This window comes from Pleurodeles waltl, chromosome 4_2 (assembly GCF_031143425.1).
Source record: "Pleurodeles waltl isolate 20211129_DDA chromosome 4_2, aPleWal1.hap1.20221129, whole genome shotgun sequence".
In the NCBI taxonomy this organism is placed as follows: Eukaryota; Metazoa; Chordata; class Amphibia; order Caudata; family Salamandridae; genus Pleurodeles; species Pleurodeles waltl.
In genome coordinates, this window is record NC_090443.1 from 1067445591 (window position 1) to 1067473108 (window position 27518).

The 27518-nt window shown below is 48.6% G+C and overlaps 1 protein-coding gene across 1 annotated transcript in view; it reads left to right on the plus strand.

The window, feature by feature from the left end:
* LOC138293775 (zinc finger protein 850-like) overlaps positions 1-27518 on the plus strand; it is a 407545-nt gene that overhangs the window by 165440 nt on the left and 214587 nt on the right. The gene's annotated exons all lie outside the window — the stretch shown is intronic.

Consider the following 27518-nt stretch of genomic DNA (forward strand, 5'->3'; position numbering starts at 1 on the left):
TGGCCTAGAGGGGGCAATTCCATGATCTTAGACATGTTACATGGCCATATTCGGAGTTACCATTTTGAAGCTACACATAGGTAGTGACCTATTTGTAGTGCACGCGTGTAATGGTGTCCCCGCACTCACAAAGTCCGGGGAATTTGCCCTGAACAATGTGGGAGCACCTTGGCTAGTGCCAGGGTGCCCACACACTAAGTAACTTAGCACCCAACCTTTACCAGGTAAAGGTTAGACATATAGGTGACTTATAAGTTACTTAAGTGCAGTGTAAAATGGCTGTGAAATAACGTGGACGTTATTTCACTCAGGCTGCAGTGGCAGGCCTGTGTAAGAATTGTCAGAGCTCCCTATGGGTGGCAAAAGAAATGCTGCAGCCCATAGGGATCTCCTGGAACCCCAATACCCTGGGTACCTCAGTACCATATACTAGGGAATTATAAGGGTGTTCCAGTATGCCAATGTAAATTGGTAAAATTGGTCACTAGTCTGTTAGTGACAATTTGGAAAGAAATGAGAGCGCATAACCACTGAGGTTCTGGTTAGCAGAGCCTCAGTGAGACAGTTAGGCATCACACAGGGAACACATACCTATAGGTCACAAACTTATGAGCACTGGGGTCCTGACTAGCAGGGCCCCAGTGACACATAACAAACATACTGAAAACATAGGGTTTTCACTATGAGCACTGGGCCCTGGCTAGCAGGATCCCAGTGAGAAAGTGAAAACACCCTGACATACACTCACAAACAGGCCAAAAGAGGGGGTAACAAGGCTAGAAAGAGGCTACTTTCTCACATCTGTAGGTTGCAGGTCGATTTGAGCTAGGATATCTTTCAGCTCCTCTTTGAGTCCCTTATAGAACAAGGCCGCTTGTTTTTCTTCAGGCCAGGATGTCTCAGCGACCAGCCGATTAAAGTTGGCTAAATATGACACTTTAGGCCAGATGTATGAGAACTGGGGCTTGCGAATCGCAAATAGCGATTTTTAAGAAATCGCTATTTCCGAGTCGCAATTGGCCATGTAACAAAATTGCGATTCGGAATTAGCGATTTCTTAAAAATCGATATTTGTGGTTTGCGAGGCCCATTTACCGAATCGCAATTTGCATTCTCGCAATTTGCCATTTTTTTGCGATTCGGTAAAAATCACAAATTGCGAGAAAGTTTGAGAATGCACACCTGGAGGAGCCTGATGACATCACCAGCAGGAAATGAGTCGTCCCAGGCAGTTTCAGGTGCCATACCCAAACCAGCATCCTGAGAGAGAGCAGCCCAGCCACATAGAGCAGCACTCAGCAGGAGCAGAAACACCTGAGCCAGGATGGAGACCCCAGGAACATCACAGGAGAAGCAAGAGAGGAAGTGCAAGCTCAAGTTTAGTGAACAGGAGCTGGAGGTACTGACTGAAGAGGTTGTGAGGAGCCATGACCGCCTGTTTGGGAAATCTTCACTCCAGGTTCCTGAGAGAGAAAAAAGAAGGTTATGGCTGGACATCCAGGGAAATATCTGCGCCATTGGAGTGGCACAGCGCTCCATAGAGGAGATTAAGAAAAGGTGGTACGACCTGCGCTCCCGGGCAAAGGAGAGGGTGGCAAGGAGACTTGCGGAGGCCAGGGGTACAGGTGGCGGACCACCAACTGAAGCACCATCCACACCACTGGAGGACCTGGTGGAATCCACACTCCTCCCTGAAGCTGTGACAGGGGTCACAGACATCGACACCTCCGGTCAACCGAGTACCAGCCAAGGTAAGTGCAATGTTGTTTGTGAACCCAATATGTGTATGCACAAAAGCCCCTTAGGAATTAAGTAGTGTGTGAAGTAGTCCAGTCCACATCTTAGAAGCAGCACAACAACGCATTATGGGAGTTGCGGTCCACAAACTAGTACAGACAGTAGCATAACAATGTAATGAAGCATTGTGACACCCAAGGTAACACAACACACACAACACCATGTAGAGCAGTACCTGTACCTTTATTTCCATTTTCAGACAGATAATGTAACATACAGAACTGACATGCTGCATATTGTTGCTGCAGGTGGGCCAGGCCCAGCAGCCACACATAGTCCATGTGTAGGGGAGACGGACTCCCAGCAGCCCTCTGACACCAACACCAGTGGGTCCCTCCACATCTCCACTGTGCGCCGCAGGCCCAGGGCACTACCACTGCCAGACTTCACCAGCAACTCGGATGTGCAGCAGGAAGGGCCAAGCACACCGTCTGCACCAGACAGGCGCAGCCAGATACTGGAGGGCAGGGGTCAGCCAGCACAACGCAGGAGTGCCACAGTGTCCCAGCAGCAACCTCATGAGGCAGGTGATGGTCCGTCCTTGTTCGTGGGCCTTGAGGCTGCTATGTTGCAGCAGCAGCGCCTGCAAAACAAGCGCATACTTAGTTTGGACCGGAACCTGCGAGTCCACAACAGACACATGATGGGCCTGCGTCGGCAACTGGACACACTGAACAGCAACATCACACAGCTGCGTGAGGGACCTAGGTGCAGGCTTCTGAGGACACTAGGGACCTTACTAGTGCAGCCCGTGACCTCTGCCAGGAGCTGCGCCATGAAAGGGTTAGCCGGCGCAGACAGGAACACCGATTCAGGACAATGTTTGGCAGCTACTGCAGGTCCTCCAACAGGATGGCACTCATCGCCCGTCACGCTGTGGCGGCACAAGTGGAGGCTGCACACACCAGCAGGGACGTTGTCCAGGGCCTTGTTCACATCACTAATGTGACTGAACATGTCATGGGTGTAGAAAGCTGGCCTGGCTTGTAGTGGGTACCAAAGGGTACTTACACTCTGTACCAGGTTCAGTTATCCCTTATTATTGTAGAAGAGGTGTTTCTAGCAGCTTAGGCTGATAGAAGGTAGCTTAGCAGAGCACCTTAGGCTGAACTAGGAGACGAGTGAAGCTCCTACTATACCACTGGTGTCATATGCACAATATCATTAAAAAACACAATACACAGATATACTAAAAATAAAGGTACTTTATTTTTATGACAATATGCCAAAAGTATCTAAGTGAGTACCCTCAGTGTGAGGATGCCAAATATACTCAAGATATATGTACACAATACCAAAAATATGCAGTAATAGCAAAAGGAAGTAATGCAAGCAATGTAAAGTTACAGTGAATTGCAATAGGAGCACATAGGTATAGGGGCAACACAAACCATATACTCCAAAAGTGGAATGCAAACCACGAATGGACCCCAAACCTATGTGAGCTTGTGAAAGGGTTGCTGGGGCTGAAAGAAAACAGTGAGGGTTAGAAAAATAGCCCACCCCAAGACCCTGAAAAGTAGGTGTAAAGTGCACCTATATTCCCCAGAGAGCACAGAAGTCGTGATAGGGGAATTCCGCAAGGAAGACCAACACCAGCAATGCAACAACAGTGGATTTCCAGACCTGAGTACCTGTGAAACAAGGGGACCAAGTCCAAGAGTCGCGACAATGTCGAGAGAGGGCAGATGCCCAGGAAATGCCAGCTAAAGATGCAAACAAGCTGCCACCGGATGGTAGAAGCTGTAGATTCTGCAAGAACGAAGAGAACTAGGAACTTCCCTTTTGGAAGATGGATGTCCCACGTCGTGAAGAAGCTTGCAGAGGTGTTCCCACGCAGAAAGAGGGCAAACAAGCCTTGCTACCTGCAAGGGTCGCAGTTAGGGTTTTTGGATGCTGCTGTGGCCCAGGAGGGACCAGGATGTCGCCACTTGGATGAGGAGACAGAGGGGGCGCCCAGCAAGTCAGGGAGCCCTCACAGAAGCAGGCAGCACCCGCAGAAGTACCAGAACAGGCACTTAGAAGAGGAGTGAACCGGAGTCCACCCGAAGTCAGAAAAGGGAGACCCACGACGCCGGAGGACAACTCAGAAAGTTGTGCTCTGCAGGTTAGAGTGTCGGGGACCCAGGCTTGGCTGAGCAAGAAGGAAATCCTGGAAGAGTGCACAGGAGCCGGAGCAGCTGCAAATCACGCGGTACCCAGCAATGCACTCTAGCGTGGGGAGGCAAGGACTTACCTCCACCAAACTTGGACTGAAGAGTCACTGGACTGTGGGAGTCACTTGGACAGAGTTGCTGAGTTCCAGGGATCACGCTCGTCGTGCTGAGAGGGGACCCAGAGGACCGGTGATGCAGCCTTTTGTTGCCTGCGGTTGCAGGGGGAAGATTCCGTCGACCCACGGGAGATTTCTTCAGAGCTCCTGGTACAAGAAGGAGGCAGGCTACCCCCAGAGCATGCACCACCAGGAAACAGGCGAAAAAGCCGGCAGGATGAAGCGATACAAGGTTGCAGTAGTCGTCTTGGCTACTTTGTTGCGGTTTTGCAGGCGTCCTGAGCAGTCTGCAGTCGATCCTTTGGCAGAAGGTGAAGAGAGAAGTGCAGAGGAACTCTGGTGAGCTCGTGCATTCGGTATCTGAAGAATTCCCCAAAGCAGAGACCCTAAATAGCCAGAAAAGGAGGTTTGGCTACCTAGGAAGGAGGATAGGCTAGTAAGAAAGGTAAGAGCCTATCACAAGGAGTCTCTGACGTCACCTGATGGCACTGGCCACTCAGAGCAGTCCAGTGTGCCAGCAACACCTCTGTTTCCAAGATGGCAGAGGTCTGGGGCACACTGGAGGAGCTCTGGGCACCTCCCCTGGGAGGTGCAGGTCAGGGGAGTGGTCACTCCCCTTTCCTTTGTCCAGTTTCGTGCCAGAGCAGGGCTGAGGGATCACTGAACCGGTGTAGACTGGCTTATGCTTAGATGGGCACCATCTGTGCCCATCAAAGCATTTCCAGAGGCTGGGGGAGGCTACTCCTCCCCAGCCCTTACACCTTATTCCACAGGGAGAGGGTGTAACACCCTCTCTCTGAGGAAGTCCTTTGTTCTGCCTTCCTGGGCCAAGCCTGGCTGGACCCCAGGAGGGCAGAAACCTGTCTGAGGGGTTGGCAGCAGCAGCAGCTGCAGTGAAACCCCAGGTAAGGCAGTTTGGCAGTACCCAGGTCTGTGCTAGAGACCCGGGGAATCATGGGATTGTCTCCCCAATACCAGGATGGCATTGGTGGGGCAATTCCATGATCTTAGACGATTATATGACGGAACACCGAATTAAAAACAACTACTAACCTTAACAACGAGGTCGGAACACCGACCTCGTCCTTACTACTAATGATTTTACCATGAATGCCTTAACAATGATATTTCGTTGTAAAGGCATTCCTGATAAAATCATTAGCAATAGGCACCATTCACCCTACATCCCTCACCCCACCCCCCCAAGCCCACCCCAAAACCTAAAACCCACTGACCCCCCACCCACTCCCCAAAACCAAAAACGCCCCACCCCCCCAACCCCACCCTAAAACCTAAAACCCCCTGACCCCCACCCACTCCCCAAAACCAAAAACGCCCCACCCCTGACCCCCCACCCACTCCCCAAAACCAAAAACGCCCCACCCTAAAACCTAAAACCCCCTGACCCCCCACCCACTCCCTAAAACCAAAAACGCCCCACCCCCCAACCCCACCCTAAAACCTAAAACCCCCTGACCCCCCACCCACTCCCCAAAACCAAAAACGCCCCACCCCCCAACCCCACCCTAAAACCCCCTGACCCCCCACCCCTCCCCAAAACCAAAAACGCCCCACCCCCCAACCCCACCCTAAAACCTAAAACCCCCTGACCCCCCCACCCACTCCCAAAAACCAAAAACGCCCCACCCCCCCAACCCCACCCCAAAACCTAAAACCCCCTCCCCAAAACCAAAAACGCCTCACCCCCCAACCCCACCCCAAAACCTAAAACCCCCTAACCCCCACCCCCTCCCCAAAACCAAAAACGCCCCACCCCCCCAACCCCACCCCAAAACCTAAACTTACCACTTACCTTCGCCATCTCCCTTCTTTGTACCTTAACCACGCATGTTCGTTGTTCAGAACATACGTAGTTAAGGCACAAAAATACGAAGTCGTGATTAAAAAAAGCGTTGTTACGCTTTCGTTAACCACGACTTTCGTAATAAAAAAGTCGTAAAAAAGGATGTTTCCCATCTTAGACATGTTACATGGCCATATTCAGAGTTACCATTGTGCAGCTATACATAGATAGTGACCTATATGTAGTGCACGCGTGTAATGGTGTCCCCGCTCTCACAAAGTCCGGGGAATAGGCCCTGAACAATGTGGGGGCACCTTGGCTAGTGCCAGGGTGCCCTCACACTAAGTAACTTTGCACCTAACCTTTACCAGGTAAAGGTTAGACATATAGGTGACTTATAAGTTACTTAAGTGCAGTGTAAAATGGCTGTGAAATAACGTGGACGTTATTTCACTCAGGCTGCAGTGGCAGGCCTGTGTAAGAATTGTCAGAGCTCCCTATGGGTGGCAAAAGAAATGCTGCAGCCCATAGGGATCTCCTGGAACCCCAATACCCTGGGTACCGCAGCACCATATACTAGGGAATTATAAGGGTGTTCCAGTAAGCCAATGTAAATTGGTAAAATTGGTCACTAGCCTGTTAGTGACAATTTGGAAAGAAATGAGAGAGCATAACCACTGAGGTTCTGATTAGCAGAGCCTCAGTGAGACAGTTAGTCATAACACAGGTAACACATACAGGGCACACTTATGAGCACTGGGGCCCTGGCTGGCAGGGTCCCAGTGACACATACAACTAAAACAACATATATACAGTGAAATATGGGGGTAACATGCCAGGCAAGATGGTACTTTCCTACACCACCATGGGGTCCAAACCCCAACCTCTGTCTCTCTTTTTCTAAGTCTAGAGATTCCCTGTCTAGAGCCAGCTGTTGCTGTTTAAGCTTCAGCCTGGACTCTTCTACTCTCAATCTATTGAGTTCCCTTTCTAACAGTCTGTCATCAGGTTGGGTGGGTTGGGAATACTTTGACACAGAAGAATGATGTGAATGAACAGAGGGGGACCTGTCCCTAACAGTTGGCACTCTATCAACATGGCCTGCAAGAATAAAACCATCCCTACTGTGATGTGAACTTACATTACTACAAGCTATGCTAGGTGGTCTGCTAAGGGGCAGGTTAGGAAGTTCACCCTCTAACACTCTTACTGAGGGCTCCCCTGAGTCAGAGTGTGAGCTATCTCCTAACTTCTAAATTGAAGTGTGTGAGAAAGTAGCCTCTTTCTAGCCTTGTTACCCCCACTTTTGGCCTGTTTGTGAGTGTATGTCAGGGTGTTTTCACTGTCTCACTGGGATCCTGCTAGCCAGGGCCCAGTGCTCATAGTGAAAACCCTATGTTTTCAGTATGTTTGTTATGTGTCACTGGGACCCTGCTAGTCAGGACCCCAGTGCTCATAAGTTTGTGGCCTATATGTATGTGTTCCCTGTGTGGTGCCTAACTGTCTCACTGAGGCTCTGCTAACCAGAACCTCAGTGGTTATGCTCTCTCATTTCTTTCAAATTGTCACTAACAGGCTAGTGACTAATTTTACCAATTTACATTGGCTTACTGGAGCACCCTTATAATTCCCTAGTATATGGTACTGAGGTACCCAGGGTATTGGGGTTCCAGGAGATCCCTATGGGCTGCAGCATTTCTTTTGCCACCCATAGGGAGCTCTGACAATTCTTACACAGGCCTACCACTGCAGCCTGAGTAAAATAATGCACACATTATTTCACAGCCATTTTCACTGCACTTATGTAACTTATAAGTCACCTATATGTCTAACCTTTACCTAGTAAAGGCTGGGTGCTAAGTTACTTAGTGTGAGGGCACCCTGGCACTAGCCAGAGTGCCCCCACATCGTTCAGGGCAAATTCCCCAGACTTTGTGAGTGCGGGGACACCATTACATGCGTGCACTACACATAGGTCACTACCTATGTGTAGCTTCACAATGGTAACTCCGAATATGGCCATGTAACATGTCTAAGATCATGGAATTGCCCCCTCTATGCCATCCTGGCATTGCTGGTACAATCCCATGATCCCACGGGTCTGTAGCTCAGACCCGGGTACTGCCAAACTGCCTTTTCAGGGGTTTCACTGCAGATGCTGCTGCTGCCAACCCCTCAGACAGGTTTCTGCCCCCCTGGGGTCAAGCCAGGCTTGTCCCAGGATGGCAGAACAAAGGACTTCCTCTGAGAGAGGGTGTTACACCCTCTCCCTTTGGAAAATGGTGTGAAGGCAGGGGAGGAGTAGCCTCCCCAAGCCTCTGGAAATGCTTTCATGGGCACATTTGGTGCCCATTTCTGCATAAGCCAGTCTACACCGGTTCAGGGACCCCTTAGCCCTGCTCTGGCGCAAAACTGGACAAAGGAAAGGGGAGTGACCACTCCCCTGACCTGTACCTCCCCTGGGAGGTGCCCAGAGCTCCTCCAGTGTGCTCCAGACCTCTGCCATCTTGGAAACAGAGGTGCTGCTGGCACACTGGACTGCTCTGAGTGGCCAGTGCCACCAGGTGACGTCAGAGACTCCTTCTGATAGGCTCCTTCAGGTGTTGCTAGCCTATCCTCTCTCCTAGGTAGCCAAACCCTCTTTTCTGGCTATTTAGGGTCTCTGTCTCTGGGGAAACTTTAGATAACGAATGCAAGAGCTCATCAGAGTTCCTCTGCATCTCTCTTTTCACCTTCTGCCAAGGAATCGACTGCTGACCGCGCTGGAAGCCTGCAAAACTGCAACATAGTAGCAAAGACGACTACTGCAACTCTGTAACGCTGATCCTGCCGCCTTCTCGACTGTTTTCCTGGTGGTGCATGCTGTGGGGGTAGTCTGCCTCCTCTCTGCACTAGAAGCTCCGAAGAAATCTCCCGTGGGTCGACGGAATCTTCCCCCTGCAACCGCAGGCACCAAAAAGCTGCATTACCGGTCCCTTGGGTCTCCTCTCAGCACGACGAGCGAGGTCCCTCGAATCCAGCAACTCTGTCCAAGTGACCCCCACAGTCCAGTGACTCTTCAGTCCAAGTTTGGTGGAGGTAAGTCCTTGCCTGACCTCGCTAGACTGCATTGCTGGGAACCGCGACTTTTGCAGCTACTCCGGCCTCCGTGCACTTCCGGCGGAAATCCTTTGTGCACAGTCCAGCCTGGGTCCACGGCACTCTAACCTGCATTGCACGACCTCCTAAGTTGTTCTCCGGCGATGTGGGACTTCTTTGTGCGACTTCGGGTGAGCACCGTTTCACGCATCCTCGTAGTGCCTGTTCCTGGCACTTTTCCGGGAGCTACATGCTGCTAAGAGGGCTTCTTGTCTTGCTCGACGTCCCCTCTACCTCCTGGTCCAATTTGCGACCTCCTGGTCCCTCCTGGGCCACAGCAGCATCCAAAAACGCTAACCGCATGATTTGCAGCTAGCAAGGCTTGTTGGCGTTCTTTCGGTGGGAAAACACTTCTGCACAATTCTCCACGGCGAGAGGGATCCGTCCACCAAAGGGGAAGTCTCTAGCCCTTTTTGTTCCTGCAGAAACCTCTGCTTCTTCTGTCCAGGAGAAGCTTCTTTGCACCCACAGCTGGCATTTCCTGGGCATATCCCCATCTCCGACTTGCTTGTGACTTTTGGACTTGGTCCCCTTGTTCCACAGGTACTCTAGATTGGAAATCCATCGTTGTTGCATTGTTGGTTTGTGTCTTTCCTGCATTATCCCTCTATCACGACTTCTTTGTCTTTTGGGGAACTTTAGTGCACTTTGCACTCACTTTTCAGGGTCTTGGGGTGGGTTATTTTTCTAACTCTCACTATTTTCTAATAGTCCCAGCGACCCTCTACAAGGTCACATAGGTTTGGGGTCCATTCGTGGTTCGCATTCCACTTTTGGAGTATATGGTTTGTGTTGCCCCTATCCCTATGTGTCCCCATTGCATCCTATTGTAACTATACATTGTTTGCACTGTTTTCTAAGACTATACTGCATATTTTTGGTATTGTGTACATATATATTGTGTATATTTCCTATCCTCTCACTGAGGGTACACTCTAAGATACTTTGGCATATTGTCATAAAAATAAAGTACCTTTATTTTTAGTATAACTGTGTATTGTGTTTTCTTATGATATTGTGCATATGACACTAAGTGGTACTGTAGTAGCTTCACACGTCTCCTAGTTCAGCCTAAGCTGCTCTGCTAAGCTACCATTATCTATCAGCCTAAGCTGCTAGACACCCTATACACTAATAAGGGATACCTGGGCCTGGTGCAAGGTGCAAGTACCCCTTGGTACTCACTACAAGCCAGTCCAGCCTCCTACATTGGTGGCAGCGGTGGGATAAGTGCTTTGAGACTACTTACCACTCTTGTCATTGTACTTTTCATAAGAGAAAAATATACAAAACAAGTTCAGTGTGTGTACACATAGCTAAAAAGTTTTGCATTTCCTCTTTTCACTCTTTTCTAAAGTGCTGAAAAGTACTTTTTAAACTTTCAAAAAGTTCTTAAAAGTTTAAAAAGTTTTTTTCTGTCTGGGTTTAGAAACCCATGGTGGCAGCAGCACTATTCCCCATAGTCATCCTGCAAAAGAGCATGATTCCAGGAATCTGCACAAAATAGTTCCCCCTTATAAGGAGGGGGGTGACATTAACAAGTGGTTTGCTGCACTTGAGAGGGCCTGTGTTGTACAGGATGTCCCTCAAAGGCAGTGGGCTGCTATCCTATGGCTATCATTTAGTGGAAAAGTTAGGGATAGGCTCCTTACTGTGAAAGAAAGTGATGCCAATAATTTTACAGTACTTAAGAATGCACTCCTGGATGGTTATGGCTTAACCACTGAACAATACAGGATAAAGTTCAGAGAGACCAAAAAGGAGTCTTCACAAGACTGGGTTGATTTCATTGACCATTCAGTGAAGGCCTTGGAGGGGTGGTTACATGGCAGTAAAGTTACTGATTATGACAGCCTTTATAACTTGATCCTGAGAGAGCATATTCTTAATAATTGTGTGTCTGATTTGTTGCACCAGTACTTGGTGGACTCTGATCTGACCTCTCCCCAAGAATTGGGAAAGAAGGCAGACAAATGGGTCAGAACAAGGGTGAACAGAAAAGTTCATACAGGGGGTGACAAAGATGGCAATAAGAAGAAAGATGGTGAAAAATCTCAAGATAAGCATGGGGATAAGGGTAAAACCAAAGATCCCACTTCAAATCTTAAACACTCTTCAGGGGGTGGGGATAAAACAAATTCTTCCTCTTCTTCTCAACCTACACAAGTTAAAAAGCCTTGGTGCTTTGTGTGTAAAAATAGAGGCCATAGGCCAGGGGATAAGTCCTGTCCAGGTAAACCCCCTGAGCCTACCACCACTAATACATCAAGCTCTAGTGCCCCTAGCAGTAGTGGTATTAGTGGTGGGACTGCTGGCAACAGTCAAGTTAAGGGTGTAGTTGGGTTCACTTATGGGTCCATAGTAGAAACTGGGGTAGTCACTCCCAAGACAGTTTCTGTCACACCTAGTGGCATTGGCCTTGCCACACTGGCTGCTTGTCCCCTTACAATGGATAAGTACAGGCAGACAGTTTCAATAAATGGTGTTGAGGCCTTGTCCTACAGGGACACAGGTGCCAGTATCACTTTGGTGACTGAAAACCTAGTGCACCCTGACCAACACATCATTGGACAACAGTATAAGATTATTGATGTCCATAACTCCACTAAGTTTCTTCCCTTAGCTATAATTCAGTTTAGTTGGGGTGGAGTTACTGGCCCTAAGCAGGTGGTGGTATCACCTAGCTTACCTGTAGACTGTCTCTTAGGTAATGACCTAGAGGCCTCAGGTTGGGCTGATGTAGAGTTGTATGCCCATACAGCCATGCTGGGCATCCCAGAGGAATTGTTCCCTCTCATTTCTACTGAAATGAAAAAGCAAAGGAGAGAAGGCCTGAAAACTCAGGATCCCTCTCCATCAACAGGTAAAAAGGGTATCACAGTATCCCCTAACCACCCTGCCATTCAGGATACCATTCCTGTGGTGGGAGAAACGTCTCCTGGGGTGGCACCTGTTCCAAGGGAAGCATCAGCTGGCAAAGCTGTACTCCCTGAGGTGGAAGTACCTCTCTGTGGGATAACTAACATTGGTGACAAAAAGAGCACCATTTTAGTTAACATGGAGCATCCCTCCAACCCTCCCAGAGAAACTTTAGTGCACAAACCCTGCACTGCCTCACAACACTTAGGACAGCATCCCTGCCCTAGTGTGGAGCTCATAGGACAGCATCCCTGCCCTGCTCCAAATCAAGAGAAACAGCATCCCTGTTCTCTCTTCCAGCCATATGGACAAAGTTTTTGCCCAGCTATGGCTTTTCTGAGACAGCATCCCTGTCTGGCATTTCCATCACTACAAATAGGTTCAGTGGACAATTCCCACTGCTCTAAACTAAAACTTACTGATAGAAACTCTGAAAATACATCTTCACATTGTTGCTTAGCTAAACAACTTCAAACAGGGTGGTTTACATCCCCACAGGGAAGTAACCATATAGTGGATGATAAAGGGAGTAACCAGTCTATTACAGAGCTACTCTCTACTTATCACCACTTAGACAATAAAGTCTCAACTGGCCAAGGTTAGCCTTATTGTCCTTCGTTTGGGGGGGGGGGTTGTGTGAGAAAGTAGCCTCTTTCTAGCCTTGTTACCCCCACTTTTGGCCTGTTTGTGAGTGTATGTCAGGGTGTTTTCACTGTCTCACTGGGATCCTGCTAGCCAGGGCTCAGTGCTCATAGTGAAAACCCTATGTTTTCAGTATGTTTGTTATGTGTCACTGGGACCCTGTTAGTCAGGACCCCAGTGCTCATACGTTTGTGGCCTATATGTATGTGTTCCCTGTGTGGTGCCTAACTGTCTCACTGAGGCTCTGCTAACCAGAACCTCAGTGGTTATGCTCTCTCATTTCTTTCAAATTGTCACTAACAGGCTAGTGACTAATTTTACCAATTTACATTGGCTTACTGGAACACCCTCATAATTCCCTAGTATATGGAACTGAGGTACCCAGGGTATTGGGGTTCCAGGAGATCCCTATGGGCTGCAGCATTTCTTTTGCCACCCATAGGGAGCTCTGACAATTCTTACACAGGCCTACCACTGCAGCCTGAGTGAAATAATGCACACATTATTTCACAGCCATTTTCACTGCACTTATGTAACTTATAAGTCACCTATATGTCTAACCTTTACCTAGTAAAGGCTGGGTGCTAAGTTACTTAGTGTGAGGGCACCCTGGCACTAGCCAGAGTGCCCCCACATCGTTCAGGGCAAATTCCCCGGACTTTGTGAGTGCGGGGACACCATTACATGCGTGCACTACACATAGGTCACTACCTATGTGTAGCTTCACAATGGTAACTCCGAATATGGCCATGTAACATGTCTAAGATCATGGAACTGCCCCCTCTATGCCATCCTGGCATTGTTGGTACAATCCCATGATCCCACGGGTCTGTAGCTCAGACCCGGGTACTGCCAAACTGCCTTTTCAGGGGTTTCACTGCAGATGCTGCTGCTGCCAACCCCTCAGACAGGTTTCTGCCCCCCTGGGGTCAAGCCAGGCTTGTCCCAGGATGGCAGAACAAAGGACTTCCTCTGAGAGAGGGTGTTACACCCTCTCCCTTTGGAAAATGGTGTGAAGGCAGGGGAGGAGTAGCCTCCGCCAGCCTCTGGAAATGCTTTCATGGGCACATTTGGTGCCCATTTCTGCATAAGCCAGTCTACACCGGTTCAGGGACCCCTTAGCCCTGCTCTGGCGCGAAACTGGACAAAGGAAAGGGGAGAGACCACTCCCCTGACCTGTACCTCCCCTGGGAGGTGCCCAGAGCTCCTCCAGTGTGCTCCAGACCTCTGCCATCTTGGAAACAGAGGTGCTGCTGGCACACTGGACTGCTCTGAGTGGCCAGTGCCACCAGGTGACGTCAGAGACTCCTTCTGATAGGCTCCTTCAGGTGTTGCTAGCCTATCCTCTCTCCTAGGTAGCCAAACCCTCTTTTCTGGCTATTTAGGGTCTCTGTCTCTGGGGAAACTTTAGATAACGAATGCAAGAGCTCATCAGAGTTCCTCTGCATCTCTCTCTTCACCTTCTGCCAAGGAATCGACTGCTGGCCGCGCTGGAAGCCTGCAAAACTGCAACATAGTAGCAAAGACGACTACTGCAACTCTGTAACGCTGATCCTGCCGCCTTCTCGACTGTTTTCCTGGTGGTGCATGCTGTGGGGGTAGTCTGCCTCCTCTCTGCACTAGAAGCTCCGAAGAAATCTCCCGTGGGTCGACGGAATCTTCCCCCTGCAACCGCAGGCACCAAAAAGCTGCATTACCGGTCCCTTGGGTCTCCTCTCAGCATGACGAGCGAGGTCCCTCGAATCCAGCAACTCTGTCCAAGTGACCCCCACAGTCCAGTGACTCTTCAGTCCAAGTTTGGTGGAGGTAAGTCCTTGCCTCACCTCGCTAGACTGCATTGCTGGGAACCGTGACTTTTGCAGCTACTCCGGCCTCCGTGCACTTCCGGCGGAAATCCTTTGTGCACAGTCCAGCCTGGGTCCACGGCACTCTAACCTGCATTGCACGACCTCCTAAGTTGTTCTCCGGCGACGTGGGACTTCTTTGTGCGACTTTGGGTGAGCACCATTTCACGCATCCTCGTAGTGCCTGTTTCTGGCACTTCTCCGGGTGCTACCTGCTGCTAAGAGGGCTCCTTGTCTTGCTCGACGTACCCTCTACCTCCTGGTCCAATTTGCGACCTCCTGGTCCCTCCTGGGCTACAGCAGCGTCCAAAAACGCTAACCGCACGATTTGCAGCTAGCAAGGCTTGTTGGCGTTCTTTCGGCGGGAAAACACTTTTGCACGACTCTCCACGGCAAGGGGAATCTGTCCACCAAAGGGGAAGTCTCTAGCCCTTTTCGTTCCTGCAGAAACCTCTGCTTCTTCTGTCCAGTAGAAGCTTCTTTGCACCCACAGCTGGCATTTCCTGGGCACATGCCCATCTCCGACTTGCTTGTGACTTTTGGACTTGGTCCCCTTGTTCCACAGGTACCCTAGATTGGAAATCCATCGTTGTTGCATTGTTGGTTTGTGTCTTTCCTGCATTATTCCTCTATCACGACTTCTTTGTCTTTTGTGGAACTTTAGTGCACTTTGCACTCACTTTTCAGGGTCTTGGGGTGGGGTATTTTTCTAACTCTCACTATTTTCTAATAGTCCCAGCGACCCTCTACAAGGTCACATAGGTTTGGGGTCCATTCGTGGTTCGCATTCCACTTTTGGAGTATATGGTTTGTGTTGCCCCTATCCCTATGTGTCCCCATTGCATCCTATTGTAACTATACATTGTTTGCACTGTTTTCTAAGACTATACTGCATATTTTTGGTATTGTGTACATATATCTTGTGTATATTTCCTATCCTCTCACTGAGGGTACACTCTAAGATACTTTGGCATATTGTCATAAAAATAAAGTACCTTTATTTTTAGTATAACTGTGTATTGTGTTTTCTTATGATATTGTGCATATGACACTAAGTGGTACTGTAGTAGCTTCACACGTCTCCTAGTTCAGCCTAAGCTGCTCTGCTAAGCTACCATTATCTATCAGCCTAAGCTGCTAGACACCCTATACACTAATAAGGGATAACTGGGCCTGGTGCAAGGTGCAAGTACCCCTTGGTACTCACTACAAGCCAGTCCAGCCTCCTACAAAGTGCCAGCTAAGGCTTTATCATTTTCAATAAGCATGTTAGACAATACATCTCTAGAGGGTTTCTTTCCTACCACTAATCCTCTATCAATACAGAGACTCCTCAAACTTTTCCAATTAAGATGGTCATAAACTGAGCTGACCAGATTACGAGCAGTTCCTACATCAGACATGATAGAAAATGTTTAGGAACAGATAAAAGAGAGAAAAAAGTTTCAGGACTTTTTAAGGAAACAGAAAAAAAAAACTTTTTCAAACTTTTTGAAACTTTTAGAAAGTTTAGAAGTACTTTTCAGCACTTAGCAGATAGTGTAAGAGAAGAAAAGCAAAACTTTTTGGTTAGGTCTACATACACTGAACTTGTTTTGTATATTATTCTCTTATGAAAAGTACACAATGACAAAGTGGTAAGTAGTTGCAAGTACTTATCCCACTGCTGCACAACCAATGTAGGAGGCTGGCCTGGCTTGTAGTGGGTACCAAGGGGTACTTACACTCTGTACCAGGTCCAGTTATCCCTTATTAGTGTAGAAGAGGTGTTTCTAGCAGCTTAGGCTGATAGAAGGTAGCTATAGCAGAGCAGCTTAGGCTGAACTAGGAGACATGCAAAGCTCCTACTATACCACTGGTGTCATATGCACAATATCATAAGAAAACACAATACACAGATATACTGAAAATAAAGGTACTTTATTTTTATGACAATATGCCAAAAGTATCTCAGTGAGTACCCTCAGTATGAGGATGCCAAATATACACAAGATATATGTACACAATACCAAAAATATGCAGTAATAGCAAAAGGAAGTAATGCAAGCAGTGTAAAATTACAGTGAATTGCAATAGGAGCACATAGGTATAGGGGCAACACAAACCATATACTCCAAAAGTGGAATGCGAACCACGAATGGACCCCAAACCTATGTGAGCTTGTAGAGGGTCGCTGGGGCTGTAAGAAAACAGTGAGGGTTAGAAAAATAGCCCACCCCAAGACCCTGAAAAGTGGGTGCAAAGTGCACCTATATTCCCCAGAGAGCACAGAAGTCATGATAGGGGGATTCTGCAGGAAGAACAAACACCAGCAATGCAACAACAGTGGATTTCCAGACCTGAGTGTAGGAAAGTACCATCTTGCCTGGCATGTTACCCCCATTTTTCACTGTATATATGTTGTTTTAGTTGTATGTGTCACTGGGACCCTGGTAACCCAGGGCCCCAGTGCTCATAAGTGTGCCTGAATGTGTTACCTGTGTAGTGACTAACTGTCTCACTGAGGCTCTGCTAATCAGAACCTCAGTGGTTATGCTCTCTCATTTCTTTCCAAATTGTCACTGACAGGCTGGTGACCATTTTTACCAATTTACATTGGCTTACTGGAACACCCTTATAATTCCCTAGTATATGGTACTGAGGTACCCAGGGTATTGGGGTTCCAGGAGATCCCTATGGGCTGCAGCATTTCTTTTGCCACCCATAGGGAGCTCTGACAATTCTTACACAGGCCTGCCACTGCAGCCTGAGTGAAATAACGTCCACGTTATTTCACAGCCATTTTACACTGCACTTAAGTAACTTATAAGTCACCTATATGTCTAACCTTTACCTGGTAAAGGTTAGGTGCAAAGTTACTTAGTGTGAGGGCACCCTGGCACTAGCCAAGGTGCCCCCACATTGTTCAGAGCCAATTCACTGAACTTTGTGAGTGCGGGGACACCATTACACGCGTGCACTACATATAGGTCACTACCTATATGTAGCTTCACCATGGTAACTCCGAATATGGCCATGTAACATGTCTATGATCATGGAATTGCCCCCTCTATGCCATCCTGGCATTGTTGGTACAATTCCATGATCCCAGTGGTCTGTAGCACAGACCCTGGTACTGCCAGACTGCCCTTCCTGGGGTTTCACTGCAGCTGCTGCTGCTGCCAACCCCTCAGACAGGCAGCTGCCCTCCTGGGGTCCAGCCAGGCCTGGCCCAGGATGGCAGAACAAAGAACTTCCTCTGAGAGAGGGTGTGACACCCTCTCCCTTTGGAAAATGGTGTGAAGGCAGGGGAGGAGTAGCCTCCCCCAGCCTCTGGAAATGCTTTGTTGGGCACAGATGTGCCCAATTCTGCATAAGCCAGTCTACACCGGTTCAGGGACCCCTTAGCCCCTGCTCTGGCGCGAAACTGGACAAAGGAAAGGGGAGTGACCACTCCCCTGACCTGCACCTCCCCTGGGAGGTGTCCAGAGCTCCTCCAGTGTGCTCCAGACCTCTGCCATCTTGGAAACAGAGGTGCTGCTGGCACACTGGACTGCTCTGAGTGGCCAGTGCCACCAGGTGACGTCAGAGACTCCTGCTGATAGGCTCCTTCAGGTGTTAGTAGCCTTTCCTCTCTCCTAGGTAGCCAAACCCTCTTTTCTGGCTATTTAGGGTCTCTGTCTCTGGGGAAACTTTAGATAACGAATGCAAGAGCTCATCCGAGTTCCTCTGCATCTCCCTCTTCACCTTCTGATAAGGAAACGACCGCTGACCGCGCTGGAAGCCTGCAAACCTGCAACATAGTAGCAAAGACGACTACTGCAACTCTGTAACGCTGATCCTGCCGCCTTCTCGACTTTTTTCCTGCTTGTGCATGCTGTGGGGGTAGCCTGCCTCCTCTCTGCACCAGAAGCTCCGAAGAAATCTCCCGTGGGTCGACGGAATCTTCCCCCTGCAACCGCAGGCACCAAAAAGCTGCATCACCGGTCCCTTGGGTCTCCTCTCAGCACGACGAGCGAGGTCCCTCGAATCCAGCGACTCTGTCCAAGTGACCCCCACAGTCCAGTGACTCTTCAGCCCAAGTTTGGTGGAGGTAAGTCCTTGCCTCACCTCGCTGGGCTGCATTGCTGGGAATCGCGACTTTGCAGCTACTCCGGCCCCTGTGCACTTCCGGCGGAAATCCTTTGTGCACAGCCAAGCCTGGGTCCACGGCACTCTAACCTGCATTGCACGACTTTCTAAGTTGGTCTCCGGCGACGTGGGACTCCTTTGTGCAACTTCGGCAAGCACCGTTTCACGCATCCTCGTAGTGCCTGTTTCTGGCACTTCTCCGGGTGCTACCTGCTTCAGTGAGGGCTCTTTGTCTTGCTTGACGTCCCCTCTCTCTTCAGGTCCAATTTGCGACCTCCTGGTCCCTCCTGGCCCCAGCAGCGTCCAAAAACGCCAAACGCACAATTTGCGTCTAGAAAGGCTTGTTGGCGTCCTTTCGGCGGGAAAGCACTTCTGCACGACTCTCCAAGGCGAGAGGGATCCGTCCACCAAAGGGGAAGTCTCTAGCCCTTTTCGTTCCTGCAGAAACCTCAGCTTCTTCTGTCCAGTCGAAGCTTCTTTGCACCCGCAGCTGGCATTTCCTGGGCATCTGCCCATCTCCGACTTGCTTGTGACTTTTGGACTTGGTCCCCTTGTTCCACAGGTACCCTAGATTGGAAATCCACAGTTGTTGCATTGCTGGTTTGTGTCTTTCCTGCATTATTCCTCTAACATGACTTCTTTGTCCTTAGGGGAACTTTAGTGCACTTTGCACTCACTTTTCAGGGTCTTGGGGAGGGTTATTTTTCTAACTCTCACTATTTTCTAATAGTCCCAGCGACCCTCTACAAGGTCACATAGGTTTGGGGTCCATTCGTGGTTCGCATTCCACTTTTGGAGTATATGGTTTGTGTTGCCCCTATCCCTATGTTTCCCCATTGCATCCTATTGTAACTATACATTGTTTGCACTGTTTTCTAAGACTATACTGCATATTTTTGCTATTGGGTATATATATCTTGTGTATATTTCCTATCCTCTGACTGAGGGTACACTCTAAGATACTTTGGCATATTGTCATAAAAATAAAGTACCTTTATTTTTAGTATAACTGTGTATTGTGTTTTCTTATGATATTGTGCATATGACACTAAGTGGTACTGTAGTAGCTTCACACGTCTCCTAGTTCAGCCTAAGCTGCTCTGCTAAGCTACCATTATCTATCAGCCTAAGCTGCTAGACACCCTATACACTAATAAGGGATAACTGGGCCTGGTGCAAGGTGCAAGTACCCCTTGGTACTCACTACAAGCCAGTCCAGCCTCCTACATTGGTTGTGCAGTGGTGGGATAAGTGCTTGAGACTACTTACCACTCTTGTCATTGTACTTTTCATAAGAGAAAAATATACAAAACAAGGTCAGTGTATATACACATAGCCAAAAAGTTTTGCATTTCCTCTTTTCACTCTTTTCTAAGTGCTGAAAAGTACTTCTAAACTTTCAAAAAGTTCTTAAAAGTTTACAAAGTTTTTTTCTGTCTTTCCAAAAAGTTCTGAAAACTTTTGTCTCTTTCTCTATCACTTTAACTCTCTCAAAAAAATGTCTGGCACAGGCCAAAGTGTTGATCTGTCCAAACTTGCATATGACAACCTTAGCTGGAAAAGAGCAAGGAGTCTCTGTATAGAGAGAGGTTTGAGTGTAGGGAAGAATCCTGCCTTAGAACTATTAATTAACATGCTTAGAGAACAGGATAAGGCCATAGGTGCCCCATCTGTTGAAAAAGTACCTAATAGTTCCCAATCAGATTCAGGGACTCCCCCAGGAAAAGATTCAGGAAAGAAACTTCCTAGCCTGCCCATTACTAGACAATCTAGCATAGATGGTAATGATGATGAGCCACACCATAGAAATAGTGTTGTCTCACATCATAGCAAAAGCATTTATTCTCACCATACTGGTAGTAATGTTTCTGTAAACCAAGCTGTTAAGTTGGCTTCTGTAAGGGACAGGTCTCCTTCTGTTCATTCCCATCATAGCTCTGTTTCTAGAAATGTCCCTCCCACCAACCCTGATGACAGAATGTTAGAGAGGGAACTCAATAAGTTGAGGGTGGAACAAACCAGACTGAAGCTTAAAAAGCAACAGCTGGATTTGGATAGACAGTCTTTTGAATTCGAGAAGGAAAGACAGAAGTTGGGTTTAGATACCCATGGTGGCAGCAGCAGTATTCCCCATAGTCATCCTGCAAAAGAGCATGATTCCAGGAATCTGCACAAGATAGTTCCCCCTTATAAGGAGGGGGATGACATTAACAAGTGGTTTGCTGCACTTGAGAGGGCCTGTGTTGTACAGGATGTCCCTCAAAGGCAGTGGGCTGCTATCCTATGGCTATCATTTAGTGGAAAAGGTAGGGATAGGCTCCTTACTGTGAAAGAAAATGATGCCAATAATTTCCAAGTTCTTAAGAATGCACTCCTGGATGGTTATGGCTTAACCACTGAACAGTACAGGATAAAGTTCAGAGAGACCAAAAAGGAGTCTTCACAAGACTGGGTTGATTTCATTGACCAGGCAGTGAAGGCCTTGGAGGGGTGGTTACATGGCAGTAAAGTTACTGATTATGACAGCCTGTATAACTTAATCCTGAGAGAGCATATTCTTAATAATTGTGTGTCTGATTTGTTGCACCAGTACTTGGTGGACTCTGATCTGACCTCTCCCCAAGAATTGGGAAAGAAGGCAGACAAATGGGTCAGAACAAGAGTGAACAGAAAAGTTCATACAGGGGGTGACAAAGATGGCAACAAAAAGAAGGATGGTAAGTCTTCTGACAAGGGTGGGGACAAATCTAAAAATGAGTCTTCATCAGGCCCACAAAAACACTCTGGTGGGGGTGGTGGGTCCAAATCCTCCTTTAATCAGAACAAGGAAAAGAAACCATGGTGCTATTTATGTAAAATAAAAGGCCATTGGACAACAGATCCCAGTTGTCCAAAGAAAGGCACCACAGCTCCTACCACTACAACCCCTACTGCTACACCTAGTGTCCCTACTAATAGCAGTGGTGGTGGGAGCAAACCTACTAATAGCCAATCCAAGGGAGTAGCTGGGCTCACTTTTGGTAATTTAGTTGGGGTTGGTCTAATTAGGGAGACCACAGAGGCTACTTTAGTCTCTGAAGGGGCTATTGATTTAGCCACTTTGGTTGCTTGCCCCCATAACTTGGAGAAGTACAAGCAACTAACCCTAATAAATGGTGTTGAGGTCCAGGCCTACAGGGACACAGGTGCCAGTGTCACAATGGTGATTGAGAAACTGGTGCACCCTGAACAACACATACTTGGACACCAGTACCAAGTAACCGATGCTCACAACATAACACAAAGCCACCCCATGGCTGTTGTAAATCTCAACTGGGGGGGGGTAACTGGTCCAAAGAAAGTTGTGGTAGCTTCAGATTTACCTGTAGACTGTCTATTAGGGAATGATTTGGAGACATCAGCTTGGTCAGATGTGGAGTTGGAGGCCCATGCAGCAATGCTGGGCATCCCAGGGCATATTTCTGCTTTGACAAGGGCTCAGGCCAAAAAGCAAAAAGGACAGGGAAGCTTGGATCCTGGAACAATGGACCAAGTGCTCCCTAAAGCTAGGGCTAGTAGAAGCAAACCACTTCCTACTATCCCTCCCTCTACAGTGGATTCTACTTCTGAGGAAGAAGAATTCCCTCCCTGTGCAGAACCTACACCAGAGGAGCTGGAAGCAGACACTGCTGAGCTTTTGGGTGAAGGGGGGCCTGCCAGAGAGGAGCTGAGTGTGGCACAGCAAACCTGTCCCACATTAGAGGGTCTCAGACATCAAGCTGACAAACAGGCTAATGGGGATGTCAGTGACTCTCACAGAGTTTACTGGGAGGACAACCTCTTGTACACTGAGCATAGGGATCCTAAACCTGGAGCTGCCAGGAGATTAGTGATTCCTCAGGAGTACAGAAAGTTCCTCCTAACACTGGCACATGACATTCCCCTAGCTGGGCACCTGGGTCAAATGGAAACTTGGGACAGATTGGTTCAATTGTTTCATTGGCCTAGGATGTCTGAGGACACAAAGGAATTTTGTAAGTCCTGTGAAACCTGTCAAGCCAGTGGCAAGACAGGTGGCGCCCCAAAGGCACCCCTTATCCCACTGCCTGTGGTTGGGGTTCCCTTTGAAAGGGTAGGGGTTGACATAGTTGGCCCCCTTGACCCTCCTACTGCTTCAGGCAATAGGTTTATCTTGGTGGTAGTGGACCATGCCACAAGATATCCTGAAGCAATTCCTTTAAGGACCACTACAGCTCCTGCAGTGGCAAAGGCCCTCCTGGGAATATTTTCCAGGGTGGGCTTCCCAAAGGAAGTAGTATCAGACAGGGGAAGCAATTTCATGTCTGCATACTTAAAGGCCATGTGAAAGGAGTGTGGTGTAACGTACAAGTTCACAACACCCTATCATCCACAAACAAATGGACTGGTGGAGAGATTTAATAAAACTCTCAAAGGCATGATTATGGGACTCACTGAAAAACTCCGCAGGAGATGGGATATCCTTCTACCATGCCTCCTTTTTGCCTACAGGGAGGTACCCCAGAAAGGAGTGGGCTTCAGCCCCTTTGAACTTCTTTTTGGACACCCTGTTAGGGGTCCACTCACACTTGTAAAGGAGGGTTGAGAACAACCTTTAAAAGCTCCTAAGCAGGATATTGTGGATTATGTACTTGGCCTCAGATCAAGGATGGCTGAGTACATGAAAAAGGCCAGTAAAAACCTTCAGGCCAGCCAAGAGCTCCAGAAGCAATGGCATGATCAGAAGGCTGTTTTGGTTCAGTACCAACCAGGGCAGAAAGTGTGGGTCTTGGAGCCTGTGGCCCCAAGAGCACTCCAAGATAAATGGAGTGGACCCCACACAATTGTTGAAAAGAAGGGTGAAGTCACCTACTTGGTTGACTTAGGCACTGCCAGGAGTCCCCTTAGGGTGCTCCATGTCAACCGCCTGCAACCCAACTATGACAGGGCTGATCTCACCCTGCTCATGGCAACAGATGAGGGACAGGAAGAAGACAGTGATCCTCTACCTGATCTCTTCTCTTCCACAGAACAAGATGCTCTTGTGGAAGGTGTAGTTTTGGCTGATTGTCTTCCTGCTGAGCAGAAAGATAATTGCATAAATCTCCTAGGACAATTTTCAGAACTCTTCTCTACTGTGCCAGGCACCACTTCTTGGTGTGAGCACACTATAGATACTGGAGACAGTTTACCTGTCAAAAGTAATATCTATAGGCAGCCTGACCATGTCAGGGACTGCATAAAGCAAGAAGTTCAGAAAATGTTGGAACTAGGAGTGGTTGAGCACTCTGACAGTCCATGGGCTTCTCCTGTGGTACTGGTACCAAAACCCAATTCTAAAGATGGAAAGAAGGAAATGAGGTTTTGTGTAGACTATAGAGGTCTCAACTTGGTAACCAAAACTGATGCTCACCCTATACCCAGGGCAGATGAGCTCATAGATACACTGGCATCTGCCAAGTATCTAAGCACTTTTGATTTGACTGCAGGGTATTGGCAGATCAAATTATCAGAAGATGCTAAACCTAAGACTGCATTTTCTACCATTGGAGGACATTACCAGTTTACTGTAATGCCTTTTGGTTTGAAAAATGCACCTGCCACTTTTCAAAGGTTGGTGAACACAGTCCTGCAAGGGCTGGAAGCTTTCAGTGCAGCATATTTGGACGATATAGCTGTCTTTAGCTCCAGCTGGGATGATCACCTGGTCCACCTATGGAAAGTTTTGGAGGCACTGCAAAAGGCAGGCCTCACTATCAAGGCTTCAAAGTGCCAGATAGGGCAGGGTAAGGTGGTTTATCTGGGACACCTTGTTGGTGGGGAACAGATTGCACCACTTCAGGGGAAAATCCAAACTATTATTGATTGGGTTCCCCCTACCACTCAGACTCAGGTGAGAGCCTTCCTAGGCCTCACTGGGTATTACAGGAGGTTCATTAAGAACTATGGCTACATTGCAGCCCCTCTTAATGACCTCACATCCAAGAAAATGCCTAAAAAGGTATTATGGACAGCAAGCTGTCAGAAAGCTTTTGAGGAGCTGAAGCAGGCCATGTGCTCTGCACCTGTCCTGAAAAGCCCTTGTTACTCTAAAAAATTCTATGTCCAAACTGATGCATCTGAATTAGGAGTAGGGGCAGTCCTATCACAACTTAATTCTGAGGGCCAGGATCAACCTGTTGCTTTTATTAGTAGGAGGTTGACCCCTAGAGAAAAGCGTTGGTCTGCCATTGAGAGGGAGGCCTTTGCTGTGGTCTGGGCTCTGAAGAAGTTGAGGCCATACCTGTTTGGCACTCACTTCATTGTTCAGACAGACCACAAACCTCTACTTTGGCTTAAACAAATGAAAGGTGAAAATCCTAAATTGTTGAGGTGGTCCATATCCCTACAGGGAATGGACTATACAGTGGAACATAGACCTGGGAGTAGCCACTCCAATGCAGATGGACTCTCCAGATATTTCCACTTAGACAATGAAGACTCATCAGGCAAATTCCCCGGACTTTGTGAGTGCGGGGACACCATTACACGCGTGCACTACATATAGGTCACTACCTATATGTAGCTTCACCATGGTAACTCCGAATATGGCCATGTAACATGTCTATGATCATGGAATTGCCCCCTCTATGCCATCCTGGCATTGTTGGTACAATTCCATGATCCCAGTGGTCTGTAGCACAGACCCTGGTACTGCCAGACTGCCCTTCCTGGGGTTTCACTGCAGCTGCTGCTGCTGCCAACCCCTCAGACAGGCAGCTGCCCTCCTGGGGTCCAGCCAGGCCTGGCCCAGGATGGCAGAACAAAGAACTTCCTCTGAGAGAGGGTGTGACACCCTCTCCCTTTGGAAAATGGTGTGAAGGCAGGGGAGGAGTAGCCTCCCCCAGCCTCTGGAAATGCTTTGTTGGGCACAGATGTGCCCAATTCTGCATAAGCCAGTCTACACCGGTTCAGGGACCCCTTAGCCCCTGCTCTGGCGTGAAACTGGACAAAGGAAAGGGGAGTGACCACTCCCCTGACCTGCACCTCCCCTGGGAGGTGTCCAGAGCTCCTCCAGTGTGCTCCAGACCTCTGCCATCTTGGAAACAGAGGTGCTGCTGGCACACTGGACTGCTCTGAGTGGCCAGTGCCACCAGGTGACGTCAGAGACTCCTGCTGATAGGCTCCTTCAGGTGTTAGTAGCCTTTCCTCTCTCCTAGGTAGCCAAACCCTCTTTTCTGGCTATTTAGGGTCTCTGTCTCTGGGGAAACTTTAGATAACGAATGCAAGAGCTCATCCGAGTTCCTCTGCATCTCCCTCTTCACCTTCTGATAAGGAAACGACCGCTGACCGCGCTGGAAGCCTGCAAACCTGCAACATAGTAGCAAAGACGACTACTGCAACTCTGTAACGCTGATCCTGCCGCCTTCTCGACTGTTTTCCTGCTTGTGCATGCTGTGGGGGTAGCCTGCCTCCTCTCTGCACCAGAAGCTCCGAAGAAATCTCCCGTGGGTCGACGGAATCTTCCCCCTGCAACCGCAGGCACCAAAAAGCTGCATCACCTGTCCCTTGGGTCTCCTCTCAGCACGACGAGCGAGGTCCCTCGAATCCAGCAACTCTGTCCAAGTGACCCCCACAGTCCAGTGACTCTTCAGCCCAAGTTTGGTGGAGGTAAGTCCTTGCCTCACCTCGCTGGGCTGCATTGCTGGGAACCGCGACTTTGCAGCTACTCCGGCCCCTGTGCACTTCCGGTGGAAATCCTTTGTGCACAGCCAAGCCTGGGTCCACGGCACTCTAACCTGCATTGCACGACTTTCTAAGTTGGTCTCCGGCGACGTGGGACTCCTTTGTGCAACTTCGGCAAGCACCGTTTCATGCATCCTCTTAGTGCCTGTTTCTGGCACTTCTCCGGGTGCTACCTGCTTCAGTGAGGGCTCTTTGTCTTGCTCGACGTCCCCTCTCTCTTCAGGTCCAATTTGCGACCTCCTGGTCCCTCCTGACCCCAGCAGCGTCCAAAAACGCCAAACGCACAATTTGCGTCTAGAAAGGCTTGTTGGTGTCCTTTCGGCGGGAAAGCACTTCTGCACGACTCTCCAACGCGAGAGGGATCTGTCCACCAAAGGGGAAGTCTCTAGCCCTTTTCGTTCCTGCAGAAACCTCAGCTTCTTCTGTCCAGTCGAAGCTTCTTTGCACCCGCAGCTGGCATTTCCTGGGCATCTGCCCATCTCCGACTTGCTTGTGACTTTTGGACTTGGTCCCCTTGTTCCACAGGTACCCTAGATTGGAAATCCACAGTTGTTGCATTGCTGGTTTGTGTCTTTCCTGCATTATTCCTCTAACACGACTTCTTTGTCCTTAGGGGAACTTTAGTGCACTTTGCACTCACTTTTCAGGGTCTTGGGGAGGGTTATTTTTCTAACTCTCACTATTTTCTAATAGTCCCAGCGACCCTCTACAAGGTCACATAGGTTTGGGGTCCATTCGTGGTTCGCATTCCACTTTTGGAGTATATGGTTTGTGTTGCCCCTATCCCTATGTTTCCCCATTGCATCCTATTGTAACTATACATTGTTTGCTCTGTTTTCTAAGACTATACTGCATATTTTTGCTATTGGGTATATATATCTTGTGTATATTTCCTATCCTCTCACTGAGGGTACACTCTAAGATACTTTGGCATATTGTCATAAAAATAAAGTACCTTTATTTTTAGTATAACTGTGTATTGTGTTTTCTTATGATATTGTGCATATGACACTAAGTGGTACTGTAGTAGCTTCACACGTCTCCTAGTTCAGCCTAAGCTGCTCTGCTAAGCTACCATTATCTATCAGCCTAAGCTGCTAGACACCCTATACACTAATAAGGGATAACTGGGCCTGGTGCAAGGTGCAAGTACCCCTTGGTACTCACTACAAGCCAGTCCAGCCTCCTACACTGAGTACCTGTGAAACAAGGGGACCAAGGGGGTGATTCTGACCCCGGCGGTCTTAGACCGCCGGGGCCAGGGTCGGCG